Below are 21,886 nucleotides of genomic sequence, written 5' to 3'. Positions count from 1 at the left end.
TGTTATTTCTCATTAGAACAGAACATACACTACTATATCACACTACATGAGGTGTTTCTTTTAACCACTAGGAGAACAATCAACCACATTCTGAACACTTTAAATAGCATTGTCAATTCTAATCAAATAATGAAATAAACTGATTAGCCAAAAAAGTTATCTTTATAGATTTCTCATTATTTAACTATTTTATAAAACATTTATCTCAGTCTATTTTAGTACAATGTGATATCTAACAATATTTCTGTGAAATGTCTTCTTTTAAAAATCTTTGGTATTTATTTTTTAAAGTCACTTTCATGAATTCTAGAATATCTTATATAAATCTGTTGTGAATTATTCAAATCATACAGACTGAATAATAAAAAGCAAAGTGATACAGATGAAGTTTTATATTATCCTGTTAATTTGGTACCCTAGAGACCGCAGTACAGAAATCTCTGGACATCTTCCTCACATTTACTTAAATGTTTTCCTATGGATTTATTGTTATTCATTGTGTCACCACAAAACTAGAATTCTCGAAGTTAAATATAACATTGAGAAAAGAAGTTCCTTGATCTAATTGTTCCTGAGGAATCTTTTTCCTTTGGAATCCTGACACCTCAATCTCTATACAGCAAACAGAAACTTACAGCACTCAGAAACATATAGAATTACATAGAAGCTAGGAGGGGCACATCGTAAATCATTTGTGAGGACATATTGCAAAGTTAATTTTTACACCATGCAGTTGGAAGCACAGATCTTGCAGTATCTTATTATTTCTTATACTCTAAAATGTTCATGTTGGCAAGGCCATAATCTGTCCCTTATTTTCCTAAATAAAAGAAATATATTCATCTTCTGCAATGCGTTCAGTGACAGACTATGACTTATCAGCCAAGAAAAAGCATATACTACTTAATAGCTTTTAGAACAGAATATGTTACGGCCTATGCCTTTTTCCAGAACTATATAAGATCAATCATTAAAAAATAAACATGGATAAATGAGTCATAAATTAACCTTAGGCTCCAACTGCTAATAAATATAAGAATACGGCTCATGAACTTCATACAGTCAAGGTGAGATAGAAGCTTGGAATTCTCATAGTCCTTTGCCTGCCAGCAAAAATGTCAAGAAAGCTATTTCACTTTTATTTCAAAGTTCCTAATGTATTAATGTAAATATTTATAGGACAATATTTCTGATGGAGTCAAAGAAAAACAACCCATTTATTTTACTCTCAAAGTTATGAGACATGGATCAATTTTAGATAAACAGTTTCATTTTATTCATACACTTAAATAGTCTCATTTATTATTCTGTCTTCTTCTTTCTAATCACAGTTAAATGATGTTTAAAAGAGGATGCCATAACTCTCCAACAGTCTTAATTTAAATGAAAGCTATTAATTATTTTAAATATTAGATATTAAAAAAAACCCAATACATCAGAGGGTCACATATCCACAATGCTAATTTGAAATGAGATACAGGTATATTGTTTTCTATAAACCTCATAATAACAACACATAAAATTGCTGCATGGTAATTTGTAAAAGATCATCAGTGTTTTCACGTGTTGTGCTCAAATAAAATATCAATTAATTTTTTGATGCACTGAAATAGAAGAAAGCTGGTTTACTACTGTATTCAACAATCCCTCTCACCTTGCAAAAAGTGAGAATTTATGCACCATATAAAATCTAAATATGCCTTCTTTTGAGCATCTGGCTCAAACAGAAAGAAAAATGTAATACAATTTCAGCTTTTTCTCCACAGTACCTTTTACATACAAGTCCTTACTTTTCTGTTTTACAAATGTGTCCTAACCCTAGAACATGGGGGTTTTTTTCAGGGGTGGTAACATGAGCTTTCTGACAGAAAGTGTCAGCAACAGGTATTCTTTGACTTTAAAGTCAAAGAAACAGGATATTGCATTAATACTTTTCTTCTAAATGAAATAAGATTATGTTAGTTCCTCTACAGTTATCTGACAGCAGGCTGTATTAAAATTACAAAGAAAGGTTAGTCAGAAGTTTTGACAATGTTCCACTGGTTTGCAATTTTTAACTTGCATCAAGCAACAATTTTGTTGCTATTTTGAACATTATTAAAAAACAGGTTTCACAATGTTCCTCTGGTTTTCAGGATATGTAGGACAAAGATTGGCCCTGTCTGCAATTAACACCAGTGGGATTATATCCTAATCTTTAATTCATGGTATTCATTGCTGTAAAGTAGGTACCTCTGGTAAACAGCAAAACATAAATCTATTTAGACTAAAATTATCAGTCTAAATATATAATTATTTAAGACCTGAAAGTAAACATTGACATAACCATCACAAACCTGACATACTCAGAATAAAAATAGGTAAAGAAATATACATCTAAGAAATTCCAAGGTTTTTAAATATATTTAGATTAATTCTTAAGTTATGTAAGTTAACTCCATCCTAGCCAGACCAAATACAATGTCTACTCATCTAATAGCAAATTTCATGGTAAATACTTGCCATCTACAAGGTTTCTAATGATATATAATGTTATTTAATTATGTGTATCACATATTACAGTTGTAAAAAGCCACAAACAGAATAAAAGTTTTAAATTTACTTGCAAACTACATGAAGTTATACTGAAATTTTACTTCTCCTCCAAAGTTTAGATTATTTCACTGCCTCAAATATGGCAGTGAAAACACAAACCTGACTAGTGATGAAGAAGAGTCAGAACTAATGAATTATTTGGTATCATTTCAACATCTGATAATGGATTCATTCACACCCATTTTTTTGCATTGTCAGCCAAAATGATCACACATTCTTCTGGTCGTAACTGTTCGACTGTGCAACACTCTAGCCCCACTCTAAAGTAGCAGATGAGGTAAAACCTTCCACAGGAGAGAACAGCCAGTCAATATGCTCTGAAAAATCTGCACTCTGGATTCTGAAGCCCCAAAACCACAAGATTTTGCAGACCCTAGCACACTTTTTCTCAGCTGATGGTTTTGAGGGATTATGAAAGCCAACCAGAAGTTATGAGAATGTTTTTGCAATGGAAAGCTAACAAAATCGTTTTAACTATTGTCTTGTGGCTTACAGGATAATTCCATTCATTACACCACTTCTCCTATCTTGGGAAAATACATAGCTAAACACGTACTTCCAGGAAATAATGGTTTATAGTCATGCGAAATAGCTGCTCTCATATGACTCCATAACTGCTCCACTGAGACGCTTTAAGATTTGAATCAAACCCACAGCACATACACAAGTTTGAACTGGTGTCCCAAAATTATTGTCAATATATTTTTTAATTCTTATCTTTATAGTAAATGTAAGTGGAGTTGGGAGGCCTTAAACCTATGAATGTTGAGATGACTACACAAGAATATAAGGATGGGGATTTCTACTTAATTCCACAGCAATGTGGAATGATGACTATATCCACACAGATGGGCAGCTGAATGCAAACTTACACTGCCAGTACTCTTGAAGCCGTCCAAATGTGAGTCAGCTTCAGTTCAGAAGCTGTAAAGCCTCATTTATCTAAGAGACAAGGTGTTTTAGGTTGGGCATGGTGCCACACAACATGCTGATGGCTTCCAGACTGGAACTGGCTCACATACAGCCTGCTCAGACTGTACGCAGAGCAAGCTTGCATCTGTCTGCACCTGTCTGCACAGACATACTCCTGGAGTATGTCGACATATTATCTGTGTCTATTATCATGGATAATCTGAACAGTAATAACCTCAAATATATAATCCAGTGGCATTTAACTAGGCATCCAGGTTAACAAGAGTTCAGCTGAGAAGGACTGTATATTCTAACAAATGATACATATCGGTTGCTTGCATCCTTATCAATTAACTACTTCAGTACAGAGGGAAGACAGAGAGACCCAACAGTTATTGTTATTATTTTACAGTGTGAAAAATAAAGATGCAGGTTGTGACAGGGCATCTAAAGAAACCGAAGTGGCCTTCTTTAATTCTGCATGGTCAAGCATACTACCAGAGTTACAGTTCCTCCACTACATCCCTGGGAGATAGAGGTTGAAAAATACCTTGCCCATGCTGGTGAAGCACCGTAAATGAAGACATCCAAGCCATTTATAAAGCAGCCTTTGAAGATAGACCTGGAGCTCTACATTATCATATCTCATTTATTACATATCACACACTGGTTTACCCACATTTGTGAAAGTTGCTGTGCTACCCTGTCAACATACTTCAAGTTCCTATGGAAAAACCAAATCTGATTAACAGAAGCAATTTATTTTAGCTACCCGGTGACCCTGCTAAAAAATTAGTATCACCATTTTTGCAGGAATCATTTGAAATGAGATTATCTGACCACTAGGAAAAAAGCTGAGATGTCAGCAAAACAGCTGACAATACTGACTTTCTCACTTACAAACATGAAGTAAACTTAGTTCAAAAATGTAAACAGGTGGCAAGGTCTTCATCTAAATCCCTCAGGTAATACACCTCTGCTTTGTGGCTAGAAACTGAAACTCATCATGCATTTCTGTGCAAGAATTTTTGAAAATCAAGACCTGAACTGGCAACAAGAACATGCAGTCTGATATATTCTCCAGCTAGCATGCTTAAGAGTGTAAGTGTAATTTATAATTCCTAATTATCTTCTGTCTCATGAAAAAAAAATACTATCCAAATACAGTACTATAGAGATGTTATCACTATTTGCAGCCAAAATGTCTCCTTATTGTTTAATAAATGATGGTAATAAAATACATTTTAAAATAATTTATTAGAGCACTGAATTAAATGACATTCTTTAACAGTAATATTTATAAAGAGTAATCCTTTTAGCTATTAGTAGTTTTCCCTCTCTTTTTTGGCAAACTAATCTGTTATACAAGTAACAAGGTAGTACTTTTAACACCAAGAAAAATCATTCTAACTGTACACAGTAAAATTAGGTAAACTCTCAGATTACTAAAATAAATATTAAATCTAACATAATTTGCTCCACGTTGGTAATTATTCTGCACATTTGCTTTTAACATATATAAAATAATTCCTAGGATTCCCAATCTATATATCCTCCACTATAACATGGTTGCTCATTACAAGTAGGAGAAGGAGAACTTTTGCCCAGAAAAAAAAAAACTCATGAAATGAAACTTCATCCCCCCAGCAAAGCCTGACTGCATTCTACTCCATAGTAAACTACTACCTCAAGCTAGTGTCCTTAATACAAAGACAGTGTCTTGATGGGCATACATGCAGCTGTGAGATCAGGGCTTAAAGTACTAATGATTTCAGTGAGAAGCACCAAGAAACTTGCACAAATATCTCAGTACACTTCATACTAAAATAGCACTTCATACTAAAATACAAAAGAAAAGACAAGAGGACCAGTCCCTTCCAAGTGGCCAGGAATTCATTCATTTATGCAAGTGGTATTCCATCCAAAACTATTCAGGATTCCACTCTGTTTAATGTTTTCATTAACTACATGGGTGATGGACTAGAAAATCTACTTATTACATTTCTATGAGACTTGAGACTGGAAGGATATTCAAGAGCCATGAAGACAGGAATAAAAATGTCTTGACAAACCAAAGATGCTGTCTAGAAAACTAAGGAGGAACTACATATTAAAGATCTGTTGTGAATGAGGCAACATCGTACTGTGAACTGTAAATGGAAATAGATTGCAAGACAGAAGTGGTTCTTTTGATCTGTGTGTCTTCAGGAAGATGGTAGCTGAAATACTGGACCCAGTTTGGATATGCTTCTCCATGAAAAATGTGGAGACTCTTCAGGGGAGGGCAACAAAAGCAGTCAGAGAAATGACTGACAGGAAAACACTGGAAAAACTGTAATAAATACTCTATGAGTGGCAACATGATAATCAGAAGATAAAATGCTATGTCAAATTGAAATAGAACATTTTTGTCCATATCCATGACACAAAGAACAAGAAGTAATGTGCATAAATTGCAGGAGAAAAAGTTGCAGGTTTTTTCCTCCTAATGTCTACCCAAGGTCTAATGATAATGGCAGGTAAATATGAATAGTAATTGAGTACGGGATGAAATTTCTGCGGAAAGATGGTCACTGACAGTGGAAGTCTTTTTGAACAATTAAGGCAAACATCTGTTAGAAATGACCTTGGTATAGCTGATCTTTCCCCAAGACATGACTTTACCAGCAATGCAATTATTCAATGATTCAATGTTTTAAAGCTGATTTAGTGAGTCTCACTTAAGACAGTAGTCCTTGGAGCTAATCTTACATTTTATCTGATTCCATCACATGCTTGCTAGCCTTCCTACGACTGGGAGAAAACACCTTTTACATTTAAGTTTCTACATCTATAATAAGAAAGAACAATACCATTTTCTGTGAAAATTTCCGTGACAACAATTACAGATAAGAATGACTTTATACTGCATAGGCTATTCCTCAGTGATAGTGAAATAAAGAGATGTCGTTCATTGCAGGATCTATCAACTATTAATCTGACAATAGACATGGCTTTTAGACAAAAAGATAGTATAAAATCATATAAATCTTCTAGCAAAGTCACTGGAAGTAGTGTTAAAGAACAATTTGAATTAAAGAAAAATACCATACACAGGATTAGAGAAAGCAGATGATACCAAAGCAACTCAATTATAAATGTAACCTAACACCCGAAAAACACAATCTTATAGATCTCTAGCAATACAGACATAGAGTATGCATTTGTGAAAGCATCTGTCTTGAAGTGAAAAAGATTACTTAATATGAAAAGGAAGCCTTAGCATACTAGAAGGGAAGATAAGATAATGCAAGAAGAAATAAATCCATGAAAGACTCTGTTGAATGCCAAACTGAAAAAGTATATTGTATACAGTATTTTATCAAACTGCAGCCTAAACAAATGTCAAATGGAATAATTTCTTTAACAAATACGGGCAACAACTGAGAAAAAAGGGTTGTTCACTAGCATATATTTAGTCAAGATTAACTACGGATAAAAAAATGTACTAAGAACAGATTTAATAACCCTAAACTGTCATTCAGCTTGTAGGAGGTATTCAAGATACAGCTAATAAAACACAAAAAATGGTTCTAACCACCCACAAAAAAATCTCAGTAGTATAAAACACTGAAGGATGACCACTAAGATAAATGCTTTCTTTTGAGAGCTGCCTTGCAGTTAACCTTCTTAAAGAGTCTCCCAGAAACCTCTAATCATAATACATTGCATTGCCACTTATCACAGTCAATTTAGAAGTGAACTCTGCAAACACTCCTGCTTTACTCCCCACCTCTGTTAGTCTAAGAAAAATTTTCTGAGCCTTAATAAAAGAACTCATGACAACTTTTTGGGAGGTGGGGTGTGTTCTTAGAAACGGTCCAATTGTAATCTAACAGAATTCCAAGATTAAGATTTATAGAAACAAGATCTTCTAACAAGAACTTTTACTGCCTTTACTACTTAAGCTGTTTTCCACAAAATACAGAAATGCAACTTAAAAAGTCACCATTAAACTTAAATCAAGTCAAAAATGTTTCAACTAATGATATACCATACTCAGCCAGCCTCTTAGATGCTAATTCTACTGAAGAAGAAAAAAAACAGCTCAATCAACTTTTTCTCTTAATTATTGTTTTCTTTCCCTCATGACCCCCAGTATTCAACCTTAAGTTCAGTAGGAGGTGACCAGAGATAGACGGTGATGAGAGATCCTGTTTGAAACAGCTTCTCTCTGTCACTCCTAAAGCAAATAAATGGTTTGTTAAAACATGCTGTTAATCCATTATGGATGTGCATGCATCTTAGAAAATAAACTTCAGAATATTATTGGTATTTTAAAGCTTTTTCTGTAAAAACAAGACATACTGATCACAAGCATGAAATTTAAAATCTGTATATTCAACAACAGAGTTGTAAGTCTAAGCTAGCTGTGTGACACAGACATGTAAATTCAGTCACTATTGATATTAGACAATTATCCTAAAATTGTACGTCTGAGGCTACAGAAAATTTGTCTCTCCAGTTACATGACTAAATATGCTTTCCAAAATCACACTTATAGCTTACTGCTTTTAAATGAACAATTATTTTGCACTGTTTTCAAAGAACAATGCCTTTTGAAGTACTTTCAGAAATAAAAACAGCATGAAATAGCACTTCAGGTTGGCCTGGTGCCCTTCCAGCAAGCACAGAGAGCTACTGATGCTCCACAGCCCAAACACACCAAGAAGCAGAGAGGACTGCTCCATTAACTATGGGACAGAAAGACCGGGGGCCTCACTCCTACACACCCCAGTCCAACTCACCAAGCACTTTTCCTCACATTATCTGAGTATCAAACCTTGAATTTACCATCTGATCAAGCCTTCTGCTGGAAGCAGGTTCACACTGTGTGAGATAGACAACAAATAGTCTCTATATTGCACCTGTATTAGATGTATATTTTCATTAGACTAGAACCAAGGAGAGACAGGAAGAAGCAGCTGTGCTTAATGTGAACTTTCAGAGTAAATGGAAAGAAAGAAAAGAGAGGACCTGATTCTGAATAGTCACAGAGGAGTTTCTTGAAAAAGCAGCTTTCTTATCCATTTGTCCTTTTCCTCCAGTTTACCTCCCCAGAGCCACAGTTCAGTGCTTCTTCCCTATGTTTCATTATTCCCATAACCACATTTCTCCTTACATCCTCCAGCAACAGTAACTGTATTGTCTTTAGATTGGCAATTTTAAATTATTCCTTCTTTTTCCTCCTTAACAGCAATTTTGAAGTGCATATAGGACTTTTGTTCAGCAAACAAAAGTCATCCAGTATAAAGGTACAAGTTCAGATAGAAATTTTAAAAGGCAAAGAAGGAACTTCATGCCCATCTTCTGGGGCTAATTTTCAAGTAAGAAGTAGGCATTCAACTGCCCTTTGAATTCTCTGAACTTTTTCAAGCCCTTTAACATCATACTGCTGATGATTTGTTTTAGAAATGACAGATAAGTGAAAGAGACCTCCTCAGAAAAGACAGATTCATCTGTGAAAGCAATTACATCATAGTTTCATAGATCATGCTTCAATAACCACTGCATTATCATTTCATTCAAATAGGCAACATTGCTCACACATGAGTAGATATACCAAGCTTCAGACCATGTGTGAAATGCAGAGAAAAAAAGAATTCACAGTGCTGCAAAAGTTAGATGATGACAATTATTTCTGGGTTTTGCAGCTTATTACTAGAGTTGACTCCTATTGTTCATTAGGCTTTGTATGATTCTCCATAGGAATGCAACCAACACTTGGTTAAAATACCTCTGCCTGTTTTATGCCGTACCACAACATGGTGCAAAAATGGGGACTGCTGAGAAGAAGGACAATGGCATCTGAACGTTTGGGATTGTGTTACAGCAGAACATAGCACTGCACAGGGTCCACCTAAGTTAAACAGGAAAACAAAACTATAGGTAATCTGTCATTGTCAGCCTCCTTATCCTTCAACACCACTTTTTGTGTTTATAGAAGACAAAGATAAAAGTACTTTGCAGGATGAATGGTTTGATCTCTAGAATATAGTTCCTGGTAACGTTTTTGAACTGCCAAAGAAATATTTAAGCTTGGAAAAAAGTTAGTATTAAGACTTACTATTGTTTTAATGAATTTGCAGACAATTCAAAATATTTGAGTCAAAGACATACAAAACTGAGATGCAGAGACAGAATATTAAAAAGACATAAACTTTGATTAATTATATTCTGTTCTTAATTTTGAATTGACAACATATTCCAAATAGCCATTTGTTACAAAGTAAATGTTTATGCTAAACAATGAGTAGGCTTTCTTACAACTTTTAATAAATACTGATCAACAATCAAAATTATCCTTCTGGCAAACAGATAACAACTTAAAAGATACCAAAATCTATTTCCTTCCTTTCCATTGGAAATTTAAGAACAAGATCAGTTTGATTTTGAAAGAAGTAACTTAAGGTCATCCCTCTAATTCCCATAAAGTTACAAGCACCTGCCCTCTGAATAACATATATAACAAAACTCATAAAATCCAATTTAGATCACACTGATCTTTAAAGTATATCACAGAAGGAATAATTAGCTCCATTTTGAAACAACGTATAGAAATCAATATGAATATGTATTAGAATTTATGCCTTGAGCTTTACAGTATATTAGAAGGCAATTTTAAGAAAGAAAATTACCTGAATACATATGATTAGCAAAATGCATTATCTTGCAGTGCATAATTCATATTTCATAACTGATCTGAGGGCATAGTTTAAATGCTCACTTACCAAATAAGGTGTCAGACAGAGATTATGTAAAGCAGTGTCATATAATTTTCACTAGCCACAAGTATATGTCAGAGTACAATTCTGTGTATTAGCCTTAAACTAAGAAACTCCTTAGAATCTTGAACACACACACACACACACACACCCCCCCCAAAATAGGCTGACAGTTTTTAACATTTTAATTATTGTATCAAGATCCGTGAAGTCAGAAACATCATTACCATCATTAACATGACAACATCCATTACTTACTGCTACACTATGAGTACGTGTTAAAACTGTTACATAGCTTAACTTGATAGATACGGAAAATTCTACAAATTATTACAACTCAACATTTTTTTATTTTTTAAAACAAAAATGTTTTTGTTAAATTTGCCTAGTTGATAAGGTATTGCCTTATAAATAAGCCACCATTCCTTTAGGTGAGGGATGTCTAAAGACCCAGGTGCCTAAAGGCATTTTGCCAGAGAACATTTATTCAAACACTGCCTTCCCTCATTTTACCTCAGTGAAAAAAAATCCTTCATTTTTAATAAAATACTGCACGCCCAAAATACAGCATATGAAAATAATAACTATAAAATAGAAAAGTATCAGTAAAGACTATGAAAGCCTAGAGCAGGCAGAAGATATTTTATAAGGAAGGAGAGAGGGAATTAGACAACAGCACACAAATATTTCTCTAATTAGTATCTTAAAAGATTGGGAATGAAAGAGATAGGATACCACATGATGTTATTTAATTATATGACTTCCTTGCTAATGGAGCTATTCACAAGCGTTGCCAGGAGCATGAAGACCATCATATGATTCAACTTTGCATAAAGACATTCGCTCATTGATCTTCTTTGGTGGGTTAACTGTTTGAAAATTTGTTTCAGACTAAGCAAGCATTTTAAAAAAAGGCATATGTACAGTCTTAGAGCTCTAAAATAATACACATTGACTTACAGTGAAGACAGTTTGTAGTAAGTTTCTCAAAGCGGACAAAAGAGGCATAAGATGTAACACTGAACTGTATGAGAGAGAAGGTATAGTGCCCAGCAAGGCAGATGTCTGAATGGCAATAAGGAGCCATCACACTAGACATAACAGTAGTTGGATATTTTAAGACAGTTCCACAACAAATTGTAGCATGTTTAGTCTTGATAAACAATTAACTAACATATGAAGTTCTCTATTGATCTGAACAATATTTCTGATAGTCTAGAAAAACTTCTAAAACTGAAGGACTTTCACTGAGGGCAAAGAAAGAGTCTGCTTTTGAGCTAAAATCAAGTTAGTTCAAATTTTACTACAAAAATGGATAATAGAATGACATAGGACTACACTGACTACAGAAAAGTTGTTTGATGATACTTTTTAAATTATTAAAATCAGTGAACTAGAAATAAAAAACTTGGTTTGGTAGGTCAACCAAACTGCTTCTCCTTCCTTGGCAATGTTTTAACTATCAGCTCTTTCCATAGTTAGATCACTCCCTTCTGTAGATATCAGTTAGATGTATGTCAGAAGGTATCTCTTCTAGTTGGGTAATCTCAAGTATATGTTAAAAATAACTGACTGAGGTGAATCTTCCTGGGGAAAGGGGATATTAAGACCTTTTCTGAAGAAGCTACCTAACCTGCAAGGTGACACACAGAAAGATGTCACAGCAGGGAGCTGGGGGTCAGCAGCTTGCACAAACACCCAGATTACAAGCAGGGGTGGCAGGGGACAGACAGTACTTCTGAGGAACCAGTAGGAACTGGATAGAGTTTGCTGCCATTCAAAAGTCACTGAGTTAGCTGGAAAAGGGGCATGTCTGCGGGGGGGGTGAAATTATATTTAGATCTTTTAATTTCTGATGAGATATTCCTAGCCTTTTGCTCATCTTCAAGGAATGCTTAGGGGCAAAAAAAAAAAAAAAAAAGAAAAGATCCATGTCAAAACTAGGACTGAGCTGTGGCCTTGTCACAACACATTAGACTTTCAGACACTTAAATATGTAGTCATTCAGTCATGTCTCCATCAACCATAGGATCTGAGATCCATCCAGATGGCACACAGCTGAATTTACTCATTAGTTAAACACATACATGTTGGCAATGAATACACTGCTGTAATCTTCAAAGTGACAGTGGAGTACCAGGCCTGTGTATAGTGGTTTTGTATATATTTTCAAATTTTTCTTCCTAATGAAGAATGCAACATTTTTCTCCTCACTCTTTCTGCTTTTATCTTATGGAAAACTACAGGAATCAGCAATGTTTCCCTTCCACCTCATTGTATCTGCAAGATTTTCAAGGTCTAAGAGTTCTGCTCCTCAATGCATTTCATTAATTGGGAGGATACAAATTACTTTTCTGTTAGAAACAAAATATGTCAAGTCCAATGTGCAAAGTCTGTTTTTAAGGTAACGCTTTAGAAAACACAGAGAAGTAATCTGAAAAGCCATCAATAATAAAAAGTCAAAATACTTCCAAAAATACAACTTCAAAATACTATCTAGATGTTATTTTGAAAACTTTTGATAGCTGTATCTTAGAAAAATATATAGAACCATTGCAGAACACTGGGTAAAGTGACATTTATGGTCTTATTAAATCTAAGAAATCTTTAAGAAGTCAACAAAAACTACAGAAGGCTTAGTATTTGGCAGCCAAGCTACTTAAACCTGTACTAGACATTACAAGAGCAATACAAAAGCAGAGGATAAGTAATTCAACTAAAGAAACACAATCAGAAGGGATTGAAAGAATCAAAATCAAAAGGGATTATTATTGAAAACCCTGATGTTTAGACCAGGATGGATGACACTTTTTGGCAAAGAGGATGTGAAGATATTATAGTGCACTTGAATTTTAACACAGGCATAAATTTCATAGTTTAAAAGAATGTTACAGGGGAAAATAAAAGCACAGCATAGACACATCATGCAGAAGGCAAATCATTTCAATTTTATTTTTCAAATCTGACATTCAACAATGATGACAAACTTTATCCCATCAAATTTAAACTTGGGTTATAAAAAAAAACAAAACCAAAAGCAATGCAGGTTTAAACACTGAAAACTGGAAAGTACTCCGACAGTAGAGACAGTAAATTCATACAATCAGGTTTTCCCAGGGATAGTCCTACAAAAGGTATGCTTGCAAGAACATTTAAATTAATAAAGACTGCTAAATTTCCACAGTGGCTATGGTACAGTCAAAAACTATAAATTACTTCCAAGACCTAAGGCACGGACTGTAAGTGTAACTAAAATCAATAGTGCTTTTGGAAAAGTAATAACTGGCCCATTCAAACAAAAAATGCTTGTTTAGAATCAAATAAAGGATACTTTCTGGGGCCTCTGCATGTCCATAGTTGACTTGATTTTTTTCTTTTTTTTTAAACTATGTACAAAATTGTACACTTACTATAACATTGGATGAGCTCTAGAATTTAAAACAACAGAAAAATAAGATGTTTCTAAGAAGGATTTAAACATTACCTGAATCAACAGCACATCTGGAAAGAATCGCGACAGAAAGAGGCTAAGAAGTAGTTGCTATGGAAAATGCTCTCTTAAATTGCTATCCGGGTGGCCTTGTGACTCATACACATAATATGATCCATTTTAAGATGAGCTGCCACTAGAAGGAGGAATGCTAATAGAAGTAAGTGCCATTGCTATGAGAAATTAAACAACAGCTGTTAACTTCTGCAACAAGCAGAGATTCTGTACAGGTGGTAGGACATAACAGCACCTCAGCAGCTCAAAGAAGCCAGAACTAACCAAATCAAAGTCTAGATACAAAAGTAGGTGTAGGATTTTTTTCCTGTTGCACAAAAGGGAACTCATTAATTAGTACAACTGAGCTCTGCAGGTAGATATGCTATTGAATACACTGTCCAAGACAAAAGAAAATGCACACTCTCAAAATACAACAAAGACTTGCAGTACTCCAGAAATTTTTTTTAAAGCATATGAGAACCGTGTTAGCTGGCTAGAACAATATTTCCCCAAATAAGAATATAGCACAAACATTTGCCAAAAAGATGCTGAAAGAGAGGATGAAATGTTATCCTTTCTGGAATAGAAGATTAAACAACATAAAAAATTCAGGTCAGGATCAGGTGCTAAGAAAGGTGATGTATATCTGCCTTAATTCTTCCAAAAAGAGAAAGATATATAGGCTATTATTGTATTAATTACAAAAACTTTTGATTTAACAATAGAAACCAATGCCTTGGTTAATAAAGAACTGATGTATTTTTAGTAGTAGGAAGAAACACTATGTAAAAATCTAATAAATACAATATTTAAAAAATTAAAAAGTACATTCAAGTATTAAAAATCTGGCAAAGACATAATTGGTTTGGCTGTTCTGCTCGTTTTAGAACTATACTATGTGAATACTGCTCATGATTCCACAGTTAAGGTTGACTTAAGCTTATCCTTAAAGCAGAGAGTCATATTATTTAAGTACAAAAGAACAAAGTATATTTCTCCCCAAATTACTTCCATGCTTCTGAACATTAGTGGAAGTTACTTTGTAATGAACAATTACTAACAGCTACAATTGTTTGGGAGGAACAGAGTGCATATGATGTTTATAAAGGCTGACATATTCAGTTCACATTTCCAGGAAGCAGACTAGCTTGAAGCAAGAGAGCTGAAGAACAAGGAACTTAACATATCAGTGCTGACTACCTAAGTGAAAAGTAAATCAGTGTAGTGTATGGGAACATATTTTCACATATGTTGACAATACCTCCAAAATAAATAATTTCTTATGTTTTCTAAGTCGTCACTGTCTCAGCCACTTATATAATAAATTATTTGTTCTATTCTGCAATCAATACAGTGTATAAGACATATGCGCATTATAATAAAAGGAAGAACTGCTAATAGAAATTTCCTGTTTTTTCAACAGGTAGAAAATCCTGTGCTGTTAGTCAGTGAATTTTTGTTGGGCCTGGACTGTTGAATAGATAGTAATTTTTGAAGTCCTTCCACCCAACTATAATCTATGTCACTAGCTGCCAACCTTTTTGCAGCTGAAAATCTCTTAAGGAGTAGTGCCCCATTGAGTGATCTACTTTGACAATCTTCCCATTCACAACATTGGGCTGTTGCCACCTGTCTTCTTTCTTAGCAGGTACTGCTGCCACTTCCACTTAACCTCAGCACTAACAGCTCTTCTGCATCCTGCAGTTGTGCCAGCATTACCACTAAGCCAGGAAGCTGGCTAGCCTGAAATCTCTGCCCTGTGCAGCCCAGCATCTCCAGGTCCAGCCAGCTGATAGACAGACAATTGATGGACAAACTGGACAAACCTAAAACCTACCTGGCAGAATTCATCTGTGCAGTTTATTCTGTGTAGTGCCTCATCACTAGGTTTATGTCATTATCTGGTAACTAAACATCAGGTAGTCATAGTATAGTCAACTGAATAAATCAGAGCAACATCAATATTAGGTGAAAACAGTTCCCAAAGTTCAATGCTGTACCTAAAAATGACCAATTCTCTGAGTTGAGAGATGGACAGAACCCCAACTGTGCCCCCACCTCCTTTCAGGAAACAGCTTAAATTTCTGAAAGGACCCAAGCATATGTTTGTATTGTTGAGAGATGCTTTAGTTTTTCAAGTAAAACAGTCTCAGCAACCATGACTTTTTCCAAATTAGCAAAGAAATTATTATGGACAATGACTACTGCACCTCCCTGGTGATTTGTTAAAGATGTTGATAAAATTCTCTGGTTAAAAAGCTGTGTCATTCATTTTCTACAGATGGATCTAACACTAATCACCTTAAAATAATTTACTGCAGCAGTGACACCTCAGCTGCTACAGGAGATGAGAGAAGCAGATGTATGTTAGCTACAAAAAGAACAAATAGCATTTACCAACATTTACCATCTCATAGATCATTTTTAGCTATCTTCTTCAAGGTGAACTAATTCAAACTCTGTTCTTTAATATACAAACACAAACCTACCAAATTACAATTTCATACCGTACATGTGACAATATGACCCTACATGTTATTAAAAAAGCTGTAACTTCTTTAGCCTAATGATGAAAGAAAAATTAAGTTTTGAAAAACATTCAAAATATCCCACAGATCCCTTTTGCACAGAAACTAAAATGGTGAGAACCCTACAAAGGGCCATGGAACTCTTGGATGGGGTAAATATTGCTTATTCCAATCAGTTAAGATCACTTTTAGGAAACCCTACTCAAGAAAATATTTAAGTAAATCTCATTAATCATAGATTGTGCCATTACCCAGCACAAAATCACAGCTTCCAGGTACTGCATGATTATAGCCCACAATAATGAAGATAAACATAACCATACCTCTCAGGAGTCAGACTATGTCAACATCTCTTGATTGAGCAGAATGCCCATAATAATACAGGAAATAAGAGAGCTTGCTGGCAGGCTTTAGAGCAACCAGGTAACACTCACACATGAGACAGAAGTCCTTCGCTCCTTGCTTGATATACCAGCAGCCCATAGGCTTGAGATAACACTCTTCTCTACCTTCTCTGGCCCTAACCATAGTAATACATGAGCTAATCTAGTACAGCAGAGCTTGAGGTAAGGATTAAGTTTCATATTGCTCCTGCCAGGAATCCCCAGAAAAATTATCAGAATGTGTCTTTTGAGTATAATAAAATAGAGATATTGAGAATTCCAGGCCTGGTCTTTTCCTATTCAATACAGACAAGCAATAGTAGAGCTAACTAAACCACAGCAACCCTCTAGTGTAAACAAAATCCAGCTGCTAGATTTGGTCCAGGTCTAATTCCGAAAAGGGACCCCAAGGACTCTAGTCCTCATAAGGTCACCATGTGGTATTAATTGGACTAATGTGTCTTTCCAAGCACCTTTTTTTGTCAAAGATTCTTGGTTCCCAATGCTACATCTAGACTGCACAGCTGGCGCACATTATTCTTCAACTCATCCAGATTGGAGGCCTGGTTTTTACAAGGTCACAGGATCAGAGGGCACAGCAGCTCTTTTCTATCTTATATTCTAGAGTTTCCTTCCTGTGGAAGTTAAGTATAAAGGTGAGTTGATGGGATTACACACAGACCTCATCCTGCCACAGCTCAGAGGTAGTGTTGGTTCTCATACTTTCAGCACTGTCCATCAACAAGACACTCCCTTTGAGAAGTGCAAAGCTCTGTTTTAAGAAAAAAAATATTTTGAGATGCCAAAGGAAAAGATCTCATGTGTCCAATTCATCCTGGTTCTGGCTTTGTCCATCCCTTGCAGACTCTCCACAGAAGGTATATCTCCTATGAAACACAACTATGGCTATGTGTCCAACAACAGACACTCTCCTACAAAGAAGGTCTCGCTCTGGACGTGGTCAGTTTAAATGAAAAATATAGCCAAACTATCAAGGGCACCTTACTGCATAAAGCCTAGGGATTGTGCAGTTTTTGGCAATGGAACAGGAAGCTGTAAGGGTCATAGCTTAGGTGTGAATCAATGCAGTCCTAAGAAAGTCAATCAGTTGCTTCACATTAGCATCACCATGGGCATTATCTTCTAGAGCCCTTCCCCATCTTCTTTTGTATGGTGAGATGATATGGGCCTAAACTATACACTGGAATAACCAGAATTTCTTTATTACATTCACCAGGAAAAAGTGAACTCTATGGTTAAAGGAAGAAATCACTGTACCAGCTACTAATAACATATGTTTATAAACGAATTTTATTACATATATAACAAACTGATATTTTCAGTCCAACTCACAGTAATTTTCTTTCCAAATACTAATATTTCCATTGTACTCGCAGTAGCAAATGTTTACACACCATATCTCAATCAACAAAGGCAACATGTTAAGAGATTACAAAGAATCTCTCAAACATGGCCTCCATTCTCTCAAAGTGTAGATTTGGCCAAACTTTTCATACACATTTGGTGTTATTCCACATTTAAAATCTGTGGAAAATTAAGTCAGAGTATTTACAGGCATTCATAAAATATGTAAATACCACATGAGGAAACAAAAATTGAAAGGAGTATGAAGAATCTGATGACAATTATATTGAAAATGTTGATTACATCCCAAACCAAGGACTTCTGTAAGCTGCAAATTTACAGTTCTTTACTAACTAGAAATGATGAGACTCACAACTGCAGTAGTGAAAATATTATTGCTTCTGTAAACTCCATGCTCAAGTATAAAGTAGATATGTAATCTTCAACTCCCTAAACACTCCAATTTGGCCACTAAAGATGCTGTTTTACATTTCCAAACATTTTCCCCTGTTACTACGTTTTATACTTCAGTTCTCAGGTTGTAAGTATTTGTTACTTGCAAAGCAACTCCTTTTGAACACAGAATCATGGGAGGCATTTGTTACTAACTGCTAATGCAGCCTGCCAAACAAAAACTCCCTGCTGGTGACATGACCACCTAGTGACCTCTAAAAATGTTTTAACAATGTGAAAAATATCTCCCTCTTGTAGGAAACAGCAATTTTTTAAATTAAATGTACATTGAATGTTCGCTTACATACAGATAAATGGTATTCAGAGTCACCTTCTCTGTTTCCAATTTCAATCTTTTGAAACCCAGCCCAAACCTAAATAAATAAACGTTGATACTAAGAGGAAACTAAGAGCTCAAGAGCCTTGTGATTTCACAAACAGCTTTTTTCCATTTTCTAAAATCTAAACTTCGAGCCAGACATAGAACAGGTAATGAAAAGAAACAAGTTTGGCAGCCCCTATGTGGGTCTAAGCTGAAAATATGTCAGGCAAAAGTAAGTTGCTATAATTTGGCAGATTTAAAGTCTTTAAAAGTTTGCAGCTTGCTAGACTGATTTTTTTTTTAAGTATGTAAAATTTGCAAATTGAAACACTATAAATGTGTTGAAAAGTGACTGTTTCATAATTCCACCATAATCAAGCTTTTAAACATCATTTTGCCATTATCTATCCCTTACGCAATAGCATCACAAAGAGAAAAATAAATTAGGGTATCTACTTATTGGATGATGAACGTCTAATGTTTAAATATGCTATATTTCTCTAATATTTTTTCAGAATTTTTTTTCAAGTTACCAGGACACTGACAGCTTTCAGGTAAATACTTTTTAGATAATTAGATCTCATCTATTTATTTGTTCTTATTTGGAAGATACTGGATTAAAAAATAATGCTATCTGATAACTTTTTAACAAAATATAACAGTTTCTGGAATGTTAACCTGTAATTACTTCAGATCATTCATAAAGAACAAATTTGCCAATCTCCATCAATTTTTACTAAGAAGAATAAACTAGTTAAGATACAAGACTTGAATCTCTCTCCTACCCAGAACTATTTGGCCCTCTGTTACAGTAGTGTATCAGGTTAAATTAGCAGGCTAATACCACAAGACTGACAGAAGTTATGGCACCTTCCGTGTCACTGACATGACCGAACATAACTTCAAGCATGCTGTATAAATTAAAACACTTTAGTCCTATTAAAATAAAACATGATAAACTTTTCCCATATTTAGACTTTGAATGAAAAGTCAGAAAATCTGAGATATTAGAGCTGAAATACTGACACCACAAATAATCCAAAGGAACTACCCAGGGATCCAGAACACATTTGAGTAAAGTCCATGTTACATCAACATGCTACATCAATGCACAAGGTCATGTATTTGCTAAGATAAGTATGGCTTTCAAAAACTTTCTACTGTACTAATTAGCAGTCATATTCACTATGAAGCATGGATAATTTTAACGGAGTCGTGAAGAACACTCCTTCAAGTACCATGATGAGAGCAGAACTTTTTATCCAGATAAAATTCTATTTCAGTGTGTAACTCAATCAGCAACATATGGAGGTTTTATATGCATCTAGTATGTGCAGCTACTAACAGCTTAGGTGAAGTACTCCTGTAAGGAGTTCCAAAAACTTATTCTTCTAAACCTTTTTCCTAGGCTACAGAGTATGTCTGCTTGATTCTTCCTTTGTTCCAAAGCAAAAAGTGTTATTTACACTTCTGTAACTGCAGCAACTGCCAAAAAGTAAAGGCATATAATTCAAGTTCTGAGTAACAGCACAGAATGCTCTTCACAAGAATAAGACCCAAGGCACTGAATTATTTCTCATCTTTGACCCTGACCAAATACTACCGTTATCTGGGCAGCCTGATGCTGGTTCCCGCATCTGTCTGGAAGCAATCTGGAGCAAGGTGTTCTCCATTCAGAGGCACTCTCTCGGACAATATTCAGTATAGACATCTGATATAGACTGTAAGATAAATATACCTCACCTCCTTTATATCTGATGCAAGACAGACTTGTGCAAATACAATCATAAACAGATTAAAAGAATCTTTGTATTGCAGTATTTTTGCACCGAAGAGAATCTGCTGACTTATGTGAAGTGATGCCCTTTTGATGATATGAGGACATATTCTCAGAGACAACTGTCACCTGTACTTTAAGTGTGCTTTTATATGTGAGGTACAGAGGTTTACATAAGGCTCCTTAAATCAGATCTCTAGCTGGTACACATTTGTAAATTTGACTAAAATCACAGGGACTGTCCTAGTTCAAACATAATGGTCTGGTACGTAAACCTTGCACTGAGCCAAATTACCTTACATTAAAGGTGTAAAGATGTTATTGTGATTGTTTGGCTTGTATTTATTAATGCAAAACAATAAAGTTAAAAAAACCATATTTTAATGCTTTGGTATACTTATTAATATATCTTCTGACTTTTTTTCTCTACACTGTTTCTTCATAGATTTGATAACAAACTGGGGCAATACATCTCTCGAATTCCATTTCCAAATAACAGTATTACTGACTCTCTGCCTAAAACATTATTAGGTTTTATTCAGTCTGCTCGGACTACTGCACAGGAAGAACTACTCAAAGTTTTCTTTCTTCTTTTTTTTCACAACAGTGGGAGACATGCCAGCTGGGACATTTTAAGTCTCTTTCATTAAAAAAAGGTTAAGGTCAAAATAAGTATGATAAACATGGTAGTTCATCTTCTCAAAACTCAAGATGAAAGACTAAGCAGAAAAGAATATTTTAACCTCACTAATTGTAAAATATTTTTTTTTCTTAGTGCATAATTAGAAGCAAAAAAGACAAGAAAAAACATTTTTGCTATAAATTTTTTTGTCTTTAAATGTACTCAGTAGTTAATTTAACAACTACATGTCTTAAGTTTATTATATGTTTTCAATTATCTAAATGACTGACACTTTCAAGTTTTATGGAGGATTATGAAGAGTAACATACTTAAAGAGAAAAGAAATACATTTTCCCATTGTAAAAGGAAAAAAAAAGTTTAAAAGAGAACTCACGTTGTGTTTTGGTTAAATGACTTGTCCTTTGTCTAAAAATTTCTAAATGCTATGTCTCAGAGTTCCTTGCTTGTAGGAATATATTAAAATACAGTAAATCCCTACACTTTGGTTTCTTATACTAAAATACTTTGTTACAAGAACAGTGAAATATGTTTTCACTCACTTTCTTAAAGAAAAAAAAACCAACAGAGGTTATCAGACAAACGGGGACAATAGATTAACTTCCAAAGAACTATATTCTGTTTCTTGTAAAAGAAAAGTAAATTTATAGCACATCAAGC

General features: G+C 34.7%; 1 protein-coding gene across 7 annotated transcripts in view; it reads right to left on the bottom strand.

Moving 5' to 3' along the window:
* The window catches only part of ERC2 (ELKS/RAB6-interacting/CAST family member 2), a 531,221-nt gene that overhangs the window by 152,033 nt on the left and 357,302 nt on the right, over positions 1 to 21,886 (bottom strand). The window lies entirely within an intron of this gene.

Source organism: Strix aluco, chromosome 11 (assembly GCF_031877795.1).
Source record: "Strix aluco isolate bStrAlu1 chromosome 11, bStrAlu1.hap1, whole genome shotgun sequence".
In the NCBI taxonomy this organism is placed as follows: Eukaryota; Metazoa; Chordata; class Aves; order Strigiformes; family Strigidae; genus Strix; species Strix aluco.
This window is presented reverse-complemented; position numbering and strand designations above follow the sequence as displayed.